The sequence below is a fragment of the Copidosoma floridanum genome, unplaced genomic scaffold (assembly GCF_036245765.1).
Source record: "Copidosoma floridanum isolate Cflo_tuat_1 unplaced genomic scaffold, Cflo_Japanese_pri ptg000027l, whole genome shotgun sequence".
Classification (NCBI taxonomy): domain Eukaryota; kingdom Metazoa; phylum Arthropoda; class Insecta; order Hymenoptera; family Encyrtidae; genus Copidosoma; species Copidosoma floridanum.
In genome coordinates, this window is record NW_028321904.1 from 683,222 (window position 1) to 702,820 (window position 19,599).

The following is a 19,599-nucleotide window of genomic DNA, read 5'->3' on the forward strand; positions in this document are numbered from 1 at the left end:
CATTTTGACGCGGTTGCCTCAAGGTGGGCGGTATGTTCACGTATGTGTGTATACGCTTATTGAGAGCGAGAAAGAGAGAGACGAAGGCCTCGTGGCACCGCAACGCGGGGGGGGTCTCTCCCAAAAGGGCCCCCCTACCTTAATTGTCGCCGCGTTGTCGAAGTCTCTCCATACAAACCGCGAGCGAGTTTGTTGCAATCGAAGAGCGTTAGAACGAGCGTGACTCAAGTACTCGTCTGCTTCGATCAGCATGTTTTTGGTCTTTATCGCACTGACCAAGCGACGCACGCTGGCCAAGGAGAGCCTTCCTCTCTCTCCGTCGTCTAAGCACAGTCCATATTTACAATTTATTTAATTATTAGCGTCATTTTTCCGGTTTTCTTTCCTGATTCGCCTTCATTTTCATATTTGCTGTAAAGAAAAAATACAAGTTGTTTACTATCATCGAAGAGTTCGTGTTGAGCGTTTTATTCTTTCCCTACTCTCTACAGGCATTTGTCAACGATAACCGGTACGTTTCCCCCCCGCGACCTTGATAACGGTCCATCGCGACCTAGAGGCTCGAAACGAAACAATCATACCGAGTTTAATAACATTTGAGTTGGAAGTTTTACTTCTGCTAGGGGTCCCGAGACCCACACCTGGTTTTTTATACGCATAATAAAAGAAAAAACGTGTCTATTCCACTCTTATGGCAGATATGGCATAAGCAGATTATTTCGAGTAAATAAATGTCTAAAACAGTGAATTCTCTGATCTACCGGCTTACATATTCCAATCAGTGACTTAGCGTTCCATGATCACGTAAGCTAAGTTTTATCATGTGAATGGAGTACGATTTATCAACACACCTTAAAATGCCGTAAAAATTGATACAGGTTAATATGTTAGCAAAACGATTACTGAACAGACTGTATAAAATAATGCTACAAAATTTTTTTGGGATATGTGATGAAGTAACAGAAAAAAAGTAACCTTATATGAGGCAATGCTTTATCAGCTGCATCTCAACAACATTCCTGGAGAGCTCAACTTGATCAAAGTCCCTGATACAATGATTTTTAATAATGTGATGCTGTGCAAGAGATAACTCTAGTTTGTGCAAAATGTTAGTACATACACAGCTTATATCAAAAGGGAATCGTTTGATAAACTTAACTAGAGACTCTGTCAAACGAAATTCTCAGTAGTGCCCAGCTGTTATTTCCGATAAGCTTGTCACGAGGTCCAAAGTCAAGTTTTACCGTCCGGTAATCTTTTATAACGTATTTCATTGCGAAAAATACGCTTAGGCAGCTCTACTTAATGCAGAATTTCTGTACGGCAGAAACCGAGAATTTTTTAAAATTCAACTCGAGGCTCAATGCCAAAATTTGCCAGACAGATATCTTTCACTGGACTTTTCCTGTGCGCACAACACTGAAAAAAAGTATTTCCAGCAGAGAACTACTGAATACCCTGGGAAGCTAGACTCATGGGCCATAGTCATAGTTTCCCGTGCGGGAATCGTTGATAAATGCGAGATTCGAGACTCAACACCCCAATTTGCTAACTGAAATCGTTTGATAGACTTTTCCTGTGCTTACAATACTGAAAAATAGGATTTCCAGCAGAGCACTGCCAACGACCCTGGAAAGCTAGATTCGTGATCCAAAGTCAAAGTCTCCCGTGTAGGAATCTTTGATAAATGCTAGACTCGAGGCCTAATGCTAAAGTTGCCAGACAGTAATCGTACGATAGATTTTTCCTACGCGTTTAACCCTGAAAAATAAGTTTTTCAGCAGAGCACTGCAGACAACTCCAGAAAGCTAGACTCATGGGTCATAGTCAATGTTTCCTGTGCGGGAATCTTTGATAGATTCGAGGCTCAATGCCAAAATTTGCCTCATGGGAATCGTTTGATAGACTGTTTCTATGCGTACAACACTGAAAAATTAGATTTTTAGCAGAGCACTGCCAATGACCCTGGAAAGTTAGACTCGTGGTCCCAAGTCAAAGTTTTCGGTTCGGAAATCTTCGATGAATGCTGTGCTCAAGGATCAAGAAATAAAGCGCACCAGATCATATAGTTTGTTGTTGCGTTTGACAATTTATTGCTCGTTAGAATAAAAATACCCTTTGCTCCCTCTATGGTTGGCACTTTTTTTTAACCTACTCTAAAAATAGTGAGCACCACAGAACATTTAAACGTTAGCACATACACATCTATGTCTTTGGTCCGAACTTCGTGTTTACTAAAGATATAAGTAGTGCACTTAAAGAGTTCGTTTGTTAACGTTATCACACAGAAAAACTCTGTGAAAAGATTATCCGTTAGCAAACTTTGACGTTGAGACTCGAGTCTAGCTTTTTGAAACTGTTGACTTCTGCCCCAAAAAATTCAGTGACAAATAAAGTCACTTCAGCGCACTTCCAGTAAAGAAACATGTCATCAGAGATTCTCGTAGGGGAAACTTTGACTTTGACCCATAAGTCCATCTCTCCAGGGTTGTTGGCAGTGCTCTACTAAAAATCCTATTATCAAGTGTTGTTTGCACAGAAAAAGTCTCACATAGGAAACTTTGACTTTAGCCCACGAATCTGACTTTCCAGGGTTGTTGGCAGAGTTTTGCTGGAAAACTTATTTTTCAGTGTTAAATGCCACTTTTTCAAATGTCTTCAGATCTTTGATAATCGAGAGGCCTTTTTTAAAATTTTTTTTGTGTATTTTTTTTTGTTTCGACTTATATTCATCATTTTTAGACTCGTTTTTTTCCAATTTTTTGTAACTATTACAATTGTTTCTTAAAAATTCTATTAAAGATTTTAAAGATATTAAAAAAGCTATGGGCATGTTGATATTTGTATCACAGCTTTGTTACTTAATACTAGTCGCTTGAACTTGCTTTAAAATATTATTCCAAAAAAAGATATATATATGGTAGTTTCTTATCGCTTAGATATTTATACAATCCTTTCGCTTGAACCTTATCGTGGAAGAATTCTCATTCATTGTTTTGCCTTATCTCAAAATTCCTATCTTGTCATTCTCACTCTTTCAGAAATCAACACTTGATTTTATTAGTAGAATTTTATTTATTTTTTTAGATAAAATATCATAACGTTTAAAAGAATCTGTGAAAAAAACCCGGAAAAAAACAGTGATTGGCTAACTTGACTCAAATGAAGCCAAATTTCTCTGAGAGTTAAGAACTTGGCTAAGCCGTCTCCTAAAACACCTTTTGCAAAAACAGGAAAGTAAATAGATATACGTTAGCTTAGACCGATGTTTTCATGATGTACATTGATTTTTTTTTTTTTTTTTTTTAGTTAAGACACTTGTTACCAATCCCTTCATTATTCGTTTTAATTTGTTCTATTTTTCTCGTAACTTATCACTTATTTAAAGATTCCACTTGTACTTCATTGAGTTCAACCCTTCCGTCATGAGAGGAACAAAGAAGGTACTTTAAGCGTTCGTAATATAAGATTATCTTTTTTTCTGTTTTTTGTTGTCTCTCTTTCAACTTTATTCGTAACCAGATGTGTAAAAACGTTGTAATTTATAACAATTTTTTGAGAGTGGCGTTGGCTCAGTGGTAAGCGTGCTTGTTACTGATACAACGCTGTTCTAGGGGTCGTGGGTTCAATTCCCAGTGAATGCAGATTTTTTCAAAAACTGTTTTCATCGGAAAAAGCTCCTATGTAACCCTGGCTGTTTCTGGGCGGACTTTTCTGTGAAATTTTCCTTCATAGTAATTCCAGGGTTTTTTCCTTGCCTCACAGGTCTTCGGGCCTAGATGAATGCGAAACAGTGTTAGGGCTAGAGGTAGAGATTAAAAGATCTGATGCGCCAGGCAGGGATCGCTGGCCTTACCGGCGAGGAGTGATCACTGAAACATGGAGCTTCTCTGGGGATGCTAATTAGCCTGGATCCGATGCTTCGGCAAAGAGCGCCGGTTTAACTGGCGAGGAGTGGCCGTCCTGAAATATTGAGTTCTCTTCGGGGAAAAGCAACACAGTGGCGAGCGGACCCAATGCACGATTGGTGCAGAGATTGTCAGCTTAACTGTCAAGGTGTTTCACTAGAGATACTCGCACTTTGCCCATAGATTAGGTATAATATCAGTAAAAGAATTGGAAATGAGCGTTACAGTACACCTCTACACATAAGTGGTGAGTGGGTGGCCCTGGCGACTTGGCCTAAGAGTTGTCGCGGTAACTCGATAAAAAAAAGAAAAAAAGAAACAATAACAATAAAAACATTTAAAAATAAGAAAATTAGTGATGTAAAAGCTTCGGCTAATAAACCAAATGTTCTTTAGTTCAATGAATCATCGATGCCACTTCCTGAACTGCCCCAAAAAATTATATTTTGTAATTAAAAATGTATCAAAATATGGTGCTGAAGAGTATAATTTCGTTTAAAGTACCAAAATTTTGCCTAGGACCTCTCAGCTTACTACCCCGGCACTGTAAATACTGTGCGTGTGGAAATTGAATAAGAACTATAGGTTGCTGTTCTCATGTAGTATCAATTCTCTTTTATTTGTCCTTGCAACATATTAGTCTATAATAGTCAGACCAGCTGAAATATCATTAAAAATATATCTTAAAGAAGATATCATGCACGGGATCAATGAAGACCGTGATGAAGACTTATTTGTATTTTTGAAACATTTATTGTCATACTTGAAATATATTATAAGAAATCGTTTGTCATAGTAGAAAATTTTTGTTATTCTAAAACAAAAAATGTATCAAAAAAGTATGGTGCTTAAAAATTTTATTCCGTTTAAAATACTTATCCCTTTGAAGTTTATTGTAATGTTTTCCATGAATTGTTTAAAAAAAAGATTTTGTGATACATAACTAATTTTTATTGTTCTTACAATCGTTTTTTCTATAAACATTTACAAAGTTATTGAAATTAAGTCGCCTATAGTTATGTCGCTTACTTGTGGTTATGCTTTCAGTTACGTAGGGTTAATTATATGAGACAATAATTAAATTAAAAATATGAGACAGCTTAGTGGAGTTGATAAGATCCTGTGAGTAATATTTTCAAATCTGTTTCGGTCATTTCAGGAAAATCTTCTGTATTTTCATCTAACTTAATACTACCTAGATTAAAATAGATTTTTTTATAGATTCATCGATTGTATTGGGCATATTCTTAGTTTTTTTTTTCAACATCTGTTTATAATTAAACGTGACTTAAAAGATAGTAACGTTATTTTTATTCGAAATGCTATATATATATGTATATATATATATATATATATATATATATATATATATATATATATATATAAATATATATATATATATTCATTTTTTTATCTGAAAGTATTACGCAAAAGCCATCAATAATGGAAGCAATGGAAAAAGACTAAAAAATTGGTTTTTATTTTTTTTCGTCTTATGCCATGCTCAAAAAATCTGAATAGTTTAAGATAGTAAAAAACAAGATACTGCATAACATATTCTTCTTTGGAGCTGTACTCCTCAAAATAAATTTTACTGTTAGATAACTTTAAAGAACCTAAATACATAATTTTGGGCTTGTACTAACGCTATGAGTCAATTGGAATCTTGAAAACTTTTTTAAAATTCCCTTTTCTAGTACACTGCTTCCATGAATTTCTTCAGATTTCTCAGAGTTAAAGCAGTTTCAATCTACATATCCAGCTATGCCTTTTCTCGAAACTTTAAAAATGTTTTTCTTACACTATTTTTAATCTGCAGTTAAAATTTTAGAAGGCTCAGCAGTGCCAAAATGAAAATGTAAGGTTGCAAAGTGGCAGTATTTGACCTGGTGAGCAGAGACAAAATGCATAAAGAACGAAAATTTTATTTCATTAGACAATAATTATACGTGTGATTTTTTTCTTAAAAACCTTGTTTATTTCGTATGGTCACAAAAATATTATATTAAAAAATGGAAAAAATTGTCGGTGCCGTTTAAAAGAAGTTTTAATTTGAATTTATGTTTTCAGTATATCTTTGTAGTTGCGTATAATAAATATTATTTTTAAGTTTTTGTAGTTTCATGCTACATAGTGGTTGTATTTATAATTATTTGTATTTGCAGTGGTGAATTTTCAATTATTATTATTGAATACAATTTGGATTACAAATAATTATATGAACGTGTTGTTGTTGTTATATCAATTAATATCACTGGGTTTTAGGTCAACGTTCACCCTAAGTACTAAATTAAACTAACACTTATGATTATATTGTTTAAAACGATTAACATATTTTTAACCAAAAAACTTCATTTTATTCACACTACGTCAATCATCTGAACTACTTTGCCTACAACTACTGGAATGGAAAAAAAGCCAGAAAATATTATTTTTAATAATTTTGAAATTTTGTTTTAAAATCACGAAGAAAATAAAATACAAAACTAAAAACACTTCCTGGTTTTAAAACGGTCTCCATAACATAGCACCTACATTGGCAGTAAAGGAGGTTTTATTATACTACGTTCCTAATTTTTTTTTTTTTTTCGCTGTGTGCTTATTAAAATTTACATTTTAGAGAATAAGTATCATTCTTCCCGACAGTTTAGATAATCTCTCAGAGGAATTACTTATAAAAACTTAAAAAACAGTGTTTTGTTAAAGTTAAAAAATAAAAATTGTGTTTGTCAGATGTGGTTTAAATAATTGTTTGATATTCAAGAACATTCGCGATCGTAAGCTTACATAAAGTAGTCCGCTGATTACTGCTCGTGAGTAAAAGAGAGTAAGATGATATGTGTGTATGAATGTATGTGCGTGCGCTTATAAAAGATTCCGAGGCTCTGGCGCTCCTAATGTCAGTTCACGTCTGCTATACGCATCGCTATAAGTCGTTCTAGTTTTCATTTAATAAATCAAGTACTTAAATCTAAGCGTTTTATTTTCTCAAGGAGTGTAAAGAGAAGTTGATTAATATTAAAATACGTTATTTTTTTGTTAAACTTTGAGTTTAGTGTATTATTTATAGTGAGAGATGACTTTGTCGTGACAATAAACATTCTCATCTTCCCTCTTTCCCCCGCTACATATCGGGCGTTAATTTATATCATATCGTTTATTTTTTTGTTTAAATCTTTTTTAATGATAAAATACCATTTTAATAATAAATAATCAATAATTTTTTTCTGTATGATACTTAATAAATAACTTTATCTTTCTAAAACTTTAATTTGGTTGAATTGCAGACTTTGGGATCATTTACAAAATCAGTGGAAGAAAATGAGGTTGCAAAGAGTATTAGTAATAATCAACAGTTGTTGGCAGCAGCACACATTATTGATAAGGATGATCCACGTTCGAGACTTCACTATGTCAAACACCTCCAACGAGATGGAAAAACTTTCAAAATTTGGGAATGTGGCATATGTAATTAATTTTTTTATTTTCTAATTGCATTTCATACATACTTTTGTATTTTTCACTTGAAAAAAGATTTTTTATTTAAAGTAATTAATATTATTAAAATCACGAAAAAAACTTTTTTTCTTTGCACTAAAATTTGTAAGAAGCGGTAGTACTAGACTCTAGCAATAAAAACTTTTTGAATGTGGTGTATGTGAAAAAATTGTATGGATTTTAAGTTTCATAGCTTAGTCTGGGAGCTCAAATACCAAAATTTCAGACTACCACGCAGTTTCGTATTTATTTACATAATAAATGAAAGTGCTAATTAAGAATTTTGATAGCCGCTGGTGAGACAAAAAGATATAATTGCTCTTCAATTCTCCCAAAAAGCCTTTCCACACTTCTTATGATAACACGTTGACAGTACATTCACTCTCAAATGAATTACTATAGCTTTTTTGTTTTCCAGTAAACTACCTACAAAATTGGACCTGTTTGAAATCGCTAAGTGCTGTTGTCTGATAACAAAAGAGTTTGAAATTAAAAAGAGCATTTTATTACTTTAAAAAGATGTAAGTAGGAGTCTGAAATCCTTATGAATTGCAGCTAGTGATTGTATTACAAAGTGCTTTAAATTTAAGCGAGATGGGTTCTATGCAAAAGTTATTAACAACTTTTTTTTTATACTCAACTGAAAAATGTCCTTTTTTTTCTTCATTATTAAAACTAGTCTGACTATCTAAAAATTTTTTAGAAAATTATGAACCTGTTGACATGAAAAAAAAAAAATTTAAGTGATTTCATAAAGACACTTGAAACTTTTTTTCTGCGATTTTAAAACCAGTTTTTAAAAAAAATGTTTTAATGAATTGCTTTTTAATATTTTAAAAGCACTTTCCAGATGAGTTTTTGAGGTCTGACTTAGCGAGTAATAAAAAAAATTTATTCTGTGAACTTCTAGAGCTGAAATAAACTTTTTTTTTCTGATTCTAGATCCATTATTTATGGACCCGTAAGGCTTAAATTAAAGCGTGTTGTAGTTACGTACTTCCTCAGAAAAAACCTTTAATAAATAACGAAAAACTGCGTTAAAATCGTATTCTTAAAATTCAGCTCGTGAGCTTTATTTGTTCTTTTTGTATGCAATAATAATCTTTATTCAAATAATATAGCTAATTGATGGTTTTTTTTTATTACAGCAATTTAATAATAATTTCTTCTTTTAAATACAATTTAATCGGGTCACTTTAACAAGGTTCAGCGTAAATTTTATTACTGATATTTTACTTACATCTATCACTAATAGTTGTTATTGCTGCTTCGGAGTTCCCTAATGCTTCGTGCTGTAACCTTCAGTATTTCCTTAAACTACACGAACGAGTTCGTGGCCAGTAGGATGTTGCGATTTCTGCTTTTTCTGCTATCGCCGGAATCACTTTCGGCGGGCCTCCTTTGCTGTACCTCGCTCCTTAGCGTAGTCTGATACTATAGATGTTCTCGATACGTGCTCGAGTTACCTCAGACAACACGTTATGCCTTACCTGTATAAGGTACCTACGAGTCGCGAGAGTCAAGCGTTGACTAAAACCTTAGAGGACAGGTGACAGATGTAAAGAGAGCGATTTTTTCTCAGTTCAACCAATGAGCGATGTTCTTGCAGTCTGCGTTGACAGTTGCACGATGATGTTACATGTTATGATTTTACATATTAGGAAATAACAATACAGCAGTACCAATCGCATTTTCTGACAAGTGCGATTGAGTTTTTGGCTCAGTTATGATGAAAGCTCGTATTAGTAGTATAAGAACGGCAAATACAAGTTCAATTGTGACAGTAAGTTTACAAATTTCGAAATTAATCCTTCTGAGGATTTTACAATTAATTTTGAATATGATAAAGTTATGTTTGAATTATAAATTTTAAATTAGTATACATTATCAGAATTGAACAGGTAATGAGCAAGTAACTATTCATTCATACATACATGCATTTTTACAACGAGGATGGCCGTATTCTATGTCAGCATATTATGAAGCATTCACCTTAAAGCTGATACACACACGCGCACACATAAACGACGTACGAGCTGCTCTTGTCATATGAGCTTGCTTTATATTCACAACACGTCTTATCTGAATTTTGACGGACGGATAGTTTTTAGTTATAATATAATTCGCATCAACTTGGGATGTAACACTCTTACCGAGCAACGTAAAAAAGTTGTTCCATGCGAGGTACAATCTGTATCTTTGACAATTTATAGTTGTACTATTATTCTTACTATTAGTGCCACAGTAAGACTTTTTTCCTTCTGTTTATTGTTTTGAAAGAGTTGAAAGTATTCAAAACTTTTTGTAAATTACCAAAAATATGATTCATAAAATCGGACCCTCAGATGTATATGGATTCTGAATATGGAAAATTCTAAGGTGACTGTCTTCTGACAACGTTATTTTACAAACCAAAGATATACATTTCAATTTATGAAATAATGTAATGAAGTTACGTCTGTTAGTGCACTGTCAACTATTATTTCATTGATACCTAAATTTTTAAGTATTCTAGGTGTAATAACAATTGTATTTATAATAAACCTGATAAATTTGCTAATACAGTAAAATTTAGTTTCAGTGAATCTTCATTGAGTTGCGAGCTACTTGGATGCAACTGTGCTATAATTATGTGTTTATAGTATCAAAAGTTGCACCATTCAAAACATTTTTTCAAGAATACCACTATTGCTTTGCGTATAATTCTTAAATCTAATATTTTTTAGCAAAGATTTATACAAAGAAAAATATATTTTACTGATAAATGAAGAAGCTTAACAGTTAAAATCAACCGTCATAAAGCTGTTGCAGAAAATTTGTTGTGAGTTGTTTCATAATATTTAAACATGATCATTTTAATAATTTAAGTAGTAGGTATGTTTCAATTCATATTTTGACTGATTTTTCTCTGCAGAAGATAATGATTGCAACACTGAAAATAAAGTGTCTTAAAATCTGTTTTTTTTTTTTTACTGATTTTTTTTTTTTTCTTTTCTTACATGTAGAAGCTTTATAAGACCTTAGGAATTTCAAAAATATTGAACATGCATGAAAAAAAAGAATAACTGTTCCTTTTCCACGCTTTAATGTAACGACATAAGACCTATGTGAGGCAACACTGAAAATAAAGTATCTTAAAATCTGTTTTTTCGTATTAAAATTCATTATGGTTTTTTTTTATTTTGCATGCAGAATGTTTATAAGACTTCATGAATTTAAAGAATATTTAACTTGCATGAAATATAGGAATAACTGTTTCTTTTTACCGCTTTAATTTCATGACATATCACCTATGTGAGGTTTTATGCGCATGAATTTAAAAATCCATTGCATAATATTAATAGCTTACATTTATCCGTGCATATATTTTACCTAAAAAAGAGAATGTTAAGGTAAAGTCTTAAAAAAAACCCTAAACCATCTCACTTTTTTTGTTTTATTAGGATTTCTCAAGAGAAATTTCAGTTACTCTAAAAAGTCATTTGCTTAAAGTTATATTCAAGGACAAAATCATTGAGGCTTCCAAGAAAAGACACTAATGTACTATGTTAAATATTCACAATTAGTAATATAGTATGAAAAACAAATTCTATTCAAAAGTAGCTAGTCATTATTTAAACCTGCAAGTCCATTATAATTTTTTTAGTAACAAATAGAGTAAATGCTCTCATTACTATTCTACAATGTTTACCAATGATACGTTAGTGGTTATAAATTGAAATAATGAAGATTTATTAGTTTCAAGCTATAACAAATTTACTTCGTTTGTCGAAAAAAATAACTATTGTGGAGTATAGGAAAGCACCACATTTTTCTCCATTTTATAATTTATTACTTATTAATTTAACTGTAACAAAATTCAGGCTCGCTGACTACAAATCTCAAATTTAAATTTAAAAACTCAAAATAGCAGCTTCAAGATCGCAGATTATAATTTTAAGTTTTTTTTTTTATTTACGTACACCACATTAAATAGCTATTCTCAATTTCTTAACTTTTAACTCAATTTTAACTATCAAACAGCAATTTAACTCGTCATTAGTAACCCAAAAAGTTCTTGAATGCTTATGGAAGATTTATAAAAACAATCTGTTTACATTAAATGAAGAAGAAGTAAAATGCATTACATGCTAGTAAGATAGGTTACAAACTTTTTACTTAAAAATCACACATTTTCTTAAAAAATTACAAGGTACTTTTTTTGTTAGAATTTTAATACAAAATTCGACTATACATTTTCTTATGTTAAAAATCTGTAATTTTTACAAAGAGATCTGGCCTGTTGGATCCATTACATTGAATTTTAATAAGATAAAAACCAGAATTGTAATCAGGACCTCAAAAACCTAAGAGTCCGCTACGATATCTGTTGTCAATTTCTCATAAAAATGTGTCCTTTACTGGTTCAATGGCTCATAAAGAGTAACCTTATCTTGTTGATTTTTTTTTTCTATTTTTGAAACACCTAAAATTTGTTTCATTGTCTTCTGAGAAAACATGAATAAAATAAATGGATGATTCTACCGTAACTTGCTCTGTCCAGTACTCGCACTTGCATGCCATAATGAAATCCAAAACTTTAAAAACGTTAAATTGTGTTGAATGTTGTCAAATTCACTTGACATATTGTCTAATACCGATATATTAATCTTCTTATTGAGATAATCGATCATTTAGAGTCGAATTTTCCATTCCGACCCATGTCCACAACTCAATTTCACTCATAAAAACTTTACTGGTAAAAAATAAGGCTTATCTGCCACTTAGGTGTGTAAGCATTATATACTGTAGCTATTAGAGATAAGATTTGTACCTTAGCCCTACCAAAAATTGACAAAGATGAGTGAATTTTCATGGCATACATTTTGTCCGCATATTAACACCATAATAATGGTTTTAACAAAAATCAGTTTAAACTAGTAACTTTTTGTATTAGAAATGCTAACAAATGGTCACTTTTCAAAGTATAGGACTAAAGTTAACAAATCCTCACGACAGTAGTAACAGAAATTGTTACGTCTCGAACAACCAAGCTCTGCTATTTGCGTATTTCGTGCGTACAAACATTTTATTATATTCCTACCCTCCAAGGAACAACCACTCGGTGTACGTGTGTAGGTACACAAACTACAGTTTCTTATTGCATTTGAGGCTAGTAAATAAAGTATGGGTGGACAAGTCATTGTAATACGTCTATGAGTCATACGAGCACTATGAACTTTGAAAATTCCATTCCAAACTTTTCCATTCTGACCGTACCTCACTTCAAAGTGCCGTTTTTTTTTCGTTTTAGAGCAATCAATCCCAGCCAAACTTTTTTTTCATCACTGTTGAGCTAAAAGACGAGACATGTGTCTTACTGTCTCGTCCAATTGGCCTCTTTTCGCTACATAAATGCAAAAACGGTGGTGCTACTTCCAATGTTGGTAGCCAAGTAGTGTACTTCATTAGGTGGATTTATCTGGGCTTACATGAAATAAAAATCTTAATCGTAATAATTAAAACAGAAATCTTTGAATTTTATGCCCCGAATGAAAAGTTATAGTGATTTTATAAATAATACTGAATTTTAGCCAATCACATTATTAGCGATATATACGCTCTAATTTAAACAGCTGTAACTTTTGAATGGAGGCACAAAATCAAACAAATTTTTTTTTGTAATCAATAGGTCTTGATCCCAGCTTTTCTTTAAGCCCAGTAAGAATACTTCAACTGTTGAAGGAGCTTAGCTACACGTGTTAGAAAGAGATACAATATTTTAAAAATCGATGAAAACTGACTTTCATAAAATTTCGTATAACTTTTGACTAATTAATCTTGTAGTTGCATCCCTTTAGATATTTGTTACTGATGTTGTGTACAGTAGAAATACAATGAAAAAATTCTTCTTTCACCAACTTCTTTTTGAACAATTTTTAAAGTCGATCTGAGCAAGTTACCACAGAATTACCTAAATGCACTTTTTAAAAAATTTTTAAAATTCACATTTAAGGAAATAGTAGGATATTTATCTTCAAAGAAAGGTAGGAAATAAAATTTGCATCATCAAAACGATCAAGGAACTGTTTTTTCATTAAAAACAAAACATATTCTGTTTTAAGTTACACTTCTACAAGCGTGTAATGCGCGAGGGTAAATCAACGATTTCAGATTTTGATCTTGAGAAAAAGTGTGATGGAAGTGGATTCTCCCCCTTCACCCCGCCCCCCGTGACGTACTTCTGGTTTCCTCTACACCACATAATGCCACATCACATTACCATGCCACACATTTTAAGTTTCATAAATTTTGTTACTTTTTCTTGTAACCTATTACGTATAAAAAAAAAAAAAAAAAAAAAAAAAGTTTTCAAAGGAATTCGAACCCCCGACCTCTTACTTACTCGCTACCGCTCTTATCTTATCTGCTATGAGCAGGCCTAGCAGTGGAAAATCAAATAATTCATGTTACCTTACAGTTTGTTTGTTTTTTTTTTTTTAGATTTAAAATGACTTTTTCGATACTACATATTTTAAAAAACAAAATTCTTTCTTAGTTTAGTCCTTCGGGCTGCGCCCCCCGATGCAGTCGAGCGACTCCCAGCGCTCATCCTCGAGGCTCACGAATTTTAATTTTGTATCCCGGTCACCGGCAATTCTAGTACCCGTCTAGAGGATTGCAGTCGCCTTTCTGCTCCGAGTTCTACCGTCGGTGTGGTTTGAACTTCTGCCAATTCTCGGGCTTCTTCTTGAACTTTTTGTTTTCCTGTGAACATTCTATAACATATTAGTAGTAGGGCCACCTGATGGAGAAGGCACTTACACATAAGAAAAAGAAGCCCCATGCTGAATTTATTTACCCTGTAATATATAAAGCTGTTAGCTATTAGTTGCCAACCCTGGTTTCTGTGGTAAATACTTGTCCTAACACTAATTATATCCCATTGATAGGTGTTTATTTAAGTGTATTACCGTATGTACCTTACCCTTTCTATTATATTTCCCCTTTATTCGGTTAGCGTTGAGCTGCGAGTGCGGCTCTCTCCTTACATATAAAGTTTATAATAATGAACGTATATCTTTTAATTCTCTTTCTTTACTTTTTTTGTTTAATCATTTTTATTTATTTTAGTGTTTTTGTCAATGAGGATATTTTTCCCTTAGTTAAAAAAAATTCTCATTCGTAAATATGTTTCATTACGTTATCCCTTATTTTGCATCAGCTCTACGTGCGCATATGAGTCGCTTATTGAGTTTGTGGATAGTCGGTTATGATATTATGCGCCCCATTTTGCCTGTGGGGTCATATAACATATTCAAGAACACTGTAGAGTCAGATAGTTTGACGACTGGTTGCCTTACATTTCACTTGTATTTTTTTGGTCGAGACATGCTTGGAGGTATGAATAAAAAAAATCATTTTATGGCGGTGTATTCTGCATTTAAGTTTTGACCTGTATCGTACATTTTTTTAAAAGTATTTTTCATCCATACATTTTCTTATATAATGTTAACCTCATACTCTTCCTATCTCTTTTCTTATGGGGTCAATTTTAGAGGAGGAATTATAAGGATATTTTTTTTCGTCAACTTCCACTCTTGACGCCGTTGACGTATTTGCTGATTTAGTTGGCTGCTTTTTCGCTATTTTTTTCCTGTCTCTGGTATCTAGGAAAAGTGTACTTTCTAACATGATTGCGCGGCTGACTGAGTTCTCAAAGCTAAGTTTCAACTCTACTCGAGTCACAACATGATTTTTCCCTTTTTGCTCCAGTAGAATCTCTGTGTGCGGTCCTTATGGATGCAATTTTATTTTTTCAAAAGCAGGAGCAGTTCGCGTATACTGTTGCGCTATGTCGTTATTTAAGTAACAGCTTATGTGATTGCAATCGTCTTTTATTTCTTTCAGTTAGGCATGCGGGTTGTAGATTCGTATGCCTCCAATATCGACGATCCTGTTTGAATAAGGGTGGCCTAGTAACGTTGTCCTTCGATGGCTAAGTTCTCAGAAACACTGCCGCTCACTGGGTGTGGTCAATTATTCCTCTCAATAGTTGAGCGCTGATCTGAGTGCATTATTTTTAGTCTCCTTTACATGAACGATTAAGTACTAGTCCATGTAGTTTTTGCAAAATTATGCTAACTTTGAGGTGGACGGTTTGACGAACAGTCGGTTCGTTGCCTTGGACGTGGCAGTTGATCCGATACTTCATGACGACTGTGTGTGTCGTTTCAGGCGTTCTGATTGTCAGTGAATCGTGACGAATGGAGTAGGATTGTTACTGGTGAAAAATGACGGAAGGGGGGGAAGAAAAGGAGGTTTAACCTCTCGTACTTGACGTGAGTTCGTGGGCCTGTTAAAGGATAAATTTTTTCCTGCGATTGCTTAATTTATTTTACTTTCATTCCTTCATGCTCTTCTCTACCTAACAATAATTGCTCAAATAAATTTTTTTCTGTACAATAAAGATGTCAATGGGCCACAAAAAGAAATTGTTATTTGTTCATACTTATTTCGTTTGCTAATTTAACATTAATTTTTTTTCGTACCTCTCGCATATATTTATTTAAATTTACATGCTTATCTCAGCCTATACGTCTACATAATTTTTTCTGTTGTAGCATCTATAATATGTACATTTGTCCTATGAATTAATTCTACGCTTATTGGAGTACGTTTCCTCATTAGAGAGTGCTACACGCGCCCCTCATTCGCTTTGTTTTTTTTTCAATTCATGTAATGCAAATTCTACTATTGATTGATGTTATTAATGCTTTGTTCATGCGTGCCTCCCCATTATAGTTGTTGTTTTTTTTTTTTGCAAAACTAAGTCTAACGTATATGAATATCTAGTTTGCGGCGCGTCCGGGGCCGTGAAAAAAAAAATGTAATCGTAAAGATAATTAATCCCTCTCTTCTTGTCATATTTTCGTGCTGTGTCCGAGGGCCGCGAAAAATTTTTACGTACAATCAGATGTTAAAGAAGGTTCTTTCGTGTGCCGCACCCTGTTTGCATTTTCTGGCGGGGCTTTCATCACGCGTGTTTTTTTGATTTTATCTATGTGGTTCTTAGATATGTTTGGATGTCATTCGGACAAAAAATCCGAAAACTAATTCGTGCGGTAAGTATACCGTACTGTGATGTTCCGTTGTGTTGTATGAGTGCATGCACATAGGTAAATGTTCGGCCCAGTGATCATTCTGTTCTACATATGCCTTGATGTATTCCGTAAGAGTATGGTGCATTCTTTCGATGGCGCCGTTTGTTTGTGGGTGGAATGCTGTGCTGCCCATTTTGTCTATCTTAAATAGCCTTGCAAGTTCATCCATACTTTTATTCATAAAGTGTGTGCCTCGGTCCGATAATAAATGTTCTGGTGGCCCAAAGTACGCTATAAACTTATTTGTTATCGCTCTTACCGTTTCTTCGGCTGTTACTCTCTTCACCAGTGCGAGAACTATAAATTTTGTAAGCCAGTCTTGTATAGATAAAATATGTGTATACTGATTTGCTGAGGGTTTACTGATGGGCCCGTAGAAATCTATAGAGATTATTTTGAACGGCCTACTCAGTGTGTCGGTGATGAGCATTGCTTGTTTTGTTTTAATTTGGACGAGTTTTTTCGTCTGGCATGATGTACATCCCAGGATGACTTGTCTTACATCCGGGCGCATGTTTCTCCAATAGTAGTCTTTGGCAATTCTGTTATATGTTTTATTCATTCCCCTATGTCCGCCTATTCTTGCTTCGTGGTATTCTCTAATGATTTTAAATCTTTAATCTGCTGGTGGGATTACCAGAGTGTTCTTGTAGAGTACTGCTGCTAGTCTAATATCTTTGAATATTTCCACGAAGGTATCGACAAAGTTTCCCCACTGGGTTAGATTGAGAATCGCTAGATCCCTAAAAATTCCAATCGTTTTTATTTTGTTTGCTACTACTACCTCTTTAAGAGCCTTAATACATTTTTTAATGTTTGATTTAAGCGCCGTTTCTTCAAAATGTTGCTTCACATACATATGCATAATTCTCATTCCCCTTGTATTTATTATTTTAGTTTCTCCGACGCTTTTTCCTTCGTTATTCATGTGTGTTGGATTAATGTATCCCCTCTCGTGCAGCGCATCTATGACCTCTGTATTAGGTCCTGCCTCTGTTATCGTCATAAATGCTAGATTGTCTAAGTACTTAAATGGGTGGCCCTCGATCCTGTTGAGTTTTTGTAATAGGGGTGGATCTTTCCCCTCTTTTCCTCTTTTGGTGCCCATAGTGGCTTTGCCGTTGGTAGGCGTGTTCTGCATACTCTATATTTTTCCATCGATGGTGAGTGTATGACTGTGTTGGCCTCGTCCTCGATCTCTGTTTCGCATAGCGCGTCATTCAACTCGTTGGCTTGCTTTCCCTCTTCTTCTACTGTACTTCCATTGCTGTCATCGTCGCTACTTGTTTGCTCGTCCCGTTTTTCCGTATGCTTACTTGTATCCGCTACACTTTCGAAAGTGTCATGCTCGTTTTCTAAATTACTTTAGTCCTCTTTCCCTCGTTTGCCTCTGTCTACTCTCTTGTCTAGTTCGGACCCATGCTTACGCTCCTCACTTCCTTCACTACTGCTACGGTCTTTTTGTGGGCCCCTTTACCCCTGACTCAAGTTCTGTATTTATCGTGCTAGGAACTTGTATAAGAGGCGTATAGTGTGCATTTTTACCTACGCCTTGTAGATGTCAATGGCAAAATTCACAGTCCGTCGTAGCAATGTAATAAGTGTAAATGTTATTTCCATTGGTTAGTGCACAAATATTTTTCTTAAATTCTTGAGAGAACAGATAAGTACAATCGCTCTTTTCATACCTTGCTTGTGACTCCAAAATTTCCTTTGTTTCTTTCGGCTCTCTGCATTTTTGTAATAGATTAGAATTCCGCAGAATCGTTCGTAACTTGGCAGTTAAGATGTCGATTTCTTATAACCATATAAGGCTGTGGAATAAACAGTTTATGGGTGGGTCGAATGGTATTTTCAATATTTTTGTCAGGGTGCTACCAGGTTGTGCGCATTCACAAGCTTCTCTTCGCGTTTTGTCCTTTAAACAATCTAACTATTTATCTGGGGGCGCGACTTCTGAGTGATTATTGCGTTTGTCTCGTACCGTGTTCTCATTTTTTTCCGACTAGATCATGTTCGCCCCGTCATGGGTGTTTTTGTTTTCGTCTGCTGACGTGTGTAACGCTGCTTTCTCTGTTGTTATTATCTCACTTGGTTCCCACATATCTATCCTCATTCCCGGTCTGCCTTCTACGTCTCGTTTTTTAATGTCTATCAGTACTAGAGCCCGTAGTTCGTCGGACCTTCCCTCTAATAAATCATGTATGTTTGGCTCTTCTTGTTTATTTGTTGCAAGTTCATTTGCTTGTTTTATGCTTTCTTTCTTTCCTTTTGTAGTATTTTCCTATTCATCTGTAATTGCTTCCTAATTTTCGCTAGTAACGTTATGTAATGGTATGTCGCAAATTAGCTACTATTACTTCTTTCGACGGATTCGTCGTCAGTTGTGTAGTTGAGAAGCGCGGCTTCTGTCTATGTAAAGTGTCAAGTTGTCGTTTGCGTGCCTTTTATAATTTTTCTCTTTGTGCTAGTATTGCTGGCGTACTTGTAGCAGTTATTCCCTTTTGATAGCCTGGCTCTTTCTTGATGTAGCCCAATTTTCCGTCTGCTGTCCCCTACGAAATTAATTCTCCTTTTTCTGGAACTTCTCGTACTTCTCCCTCGTTTCGATTCCTTAGTGCTTGCTGCAGCGGCGAATTGTTTTCGTTAGGCTCCTCTGATTCAGAGTGCACCGCCATTTTCTTGACCTTCTGTACTCATATCTAAACCTTTTTCGCTATCCTTGCCACCATATCGTGTTTTTTTTTGTGTTATAACGTTCGAGTTTCCTGAGTCGGAGCCATGGATTCTTATTTTCTTCTGGTTGCCTTGAATTCTTTTCTTCCGAGTTGCCCGTACTTTTAATATGCGCGCCAGTGGTCCGTCGCTATCGGCCAGTTCTTTATTCTCTTGTTCGTCTGCTAGCTGGTATAGCTCTTGGCGTGGCCGTTCGGGATTCACTTCCCCCTATTTTAGTATTGGGTTTCGCGATAATGCGTCTGGTGGTCCGTTGTTTACGCCTAGGCGGTGTATAACTTTAAAATCATATCCTCTCAGTTCCGCTTTAAGTC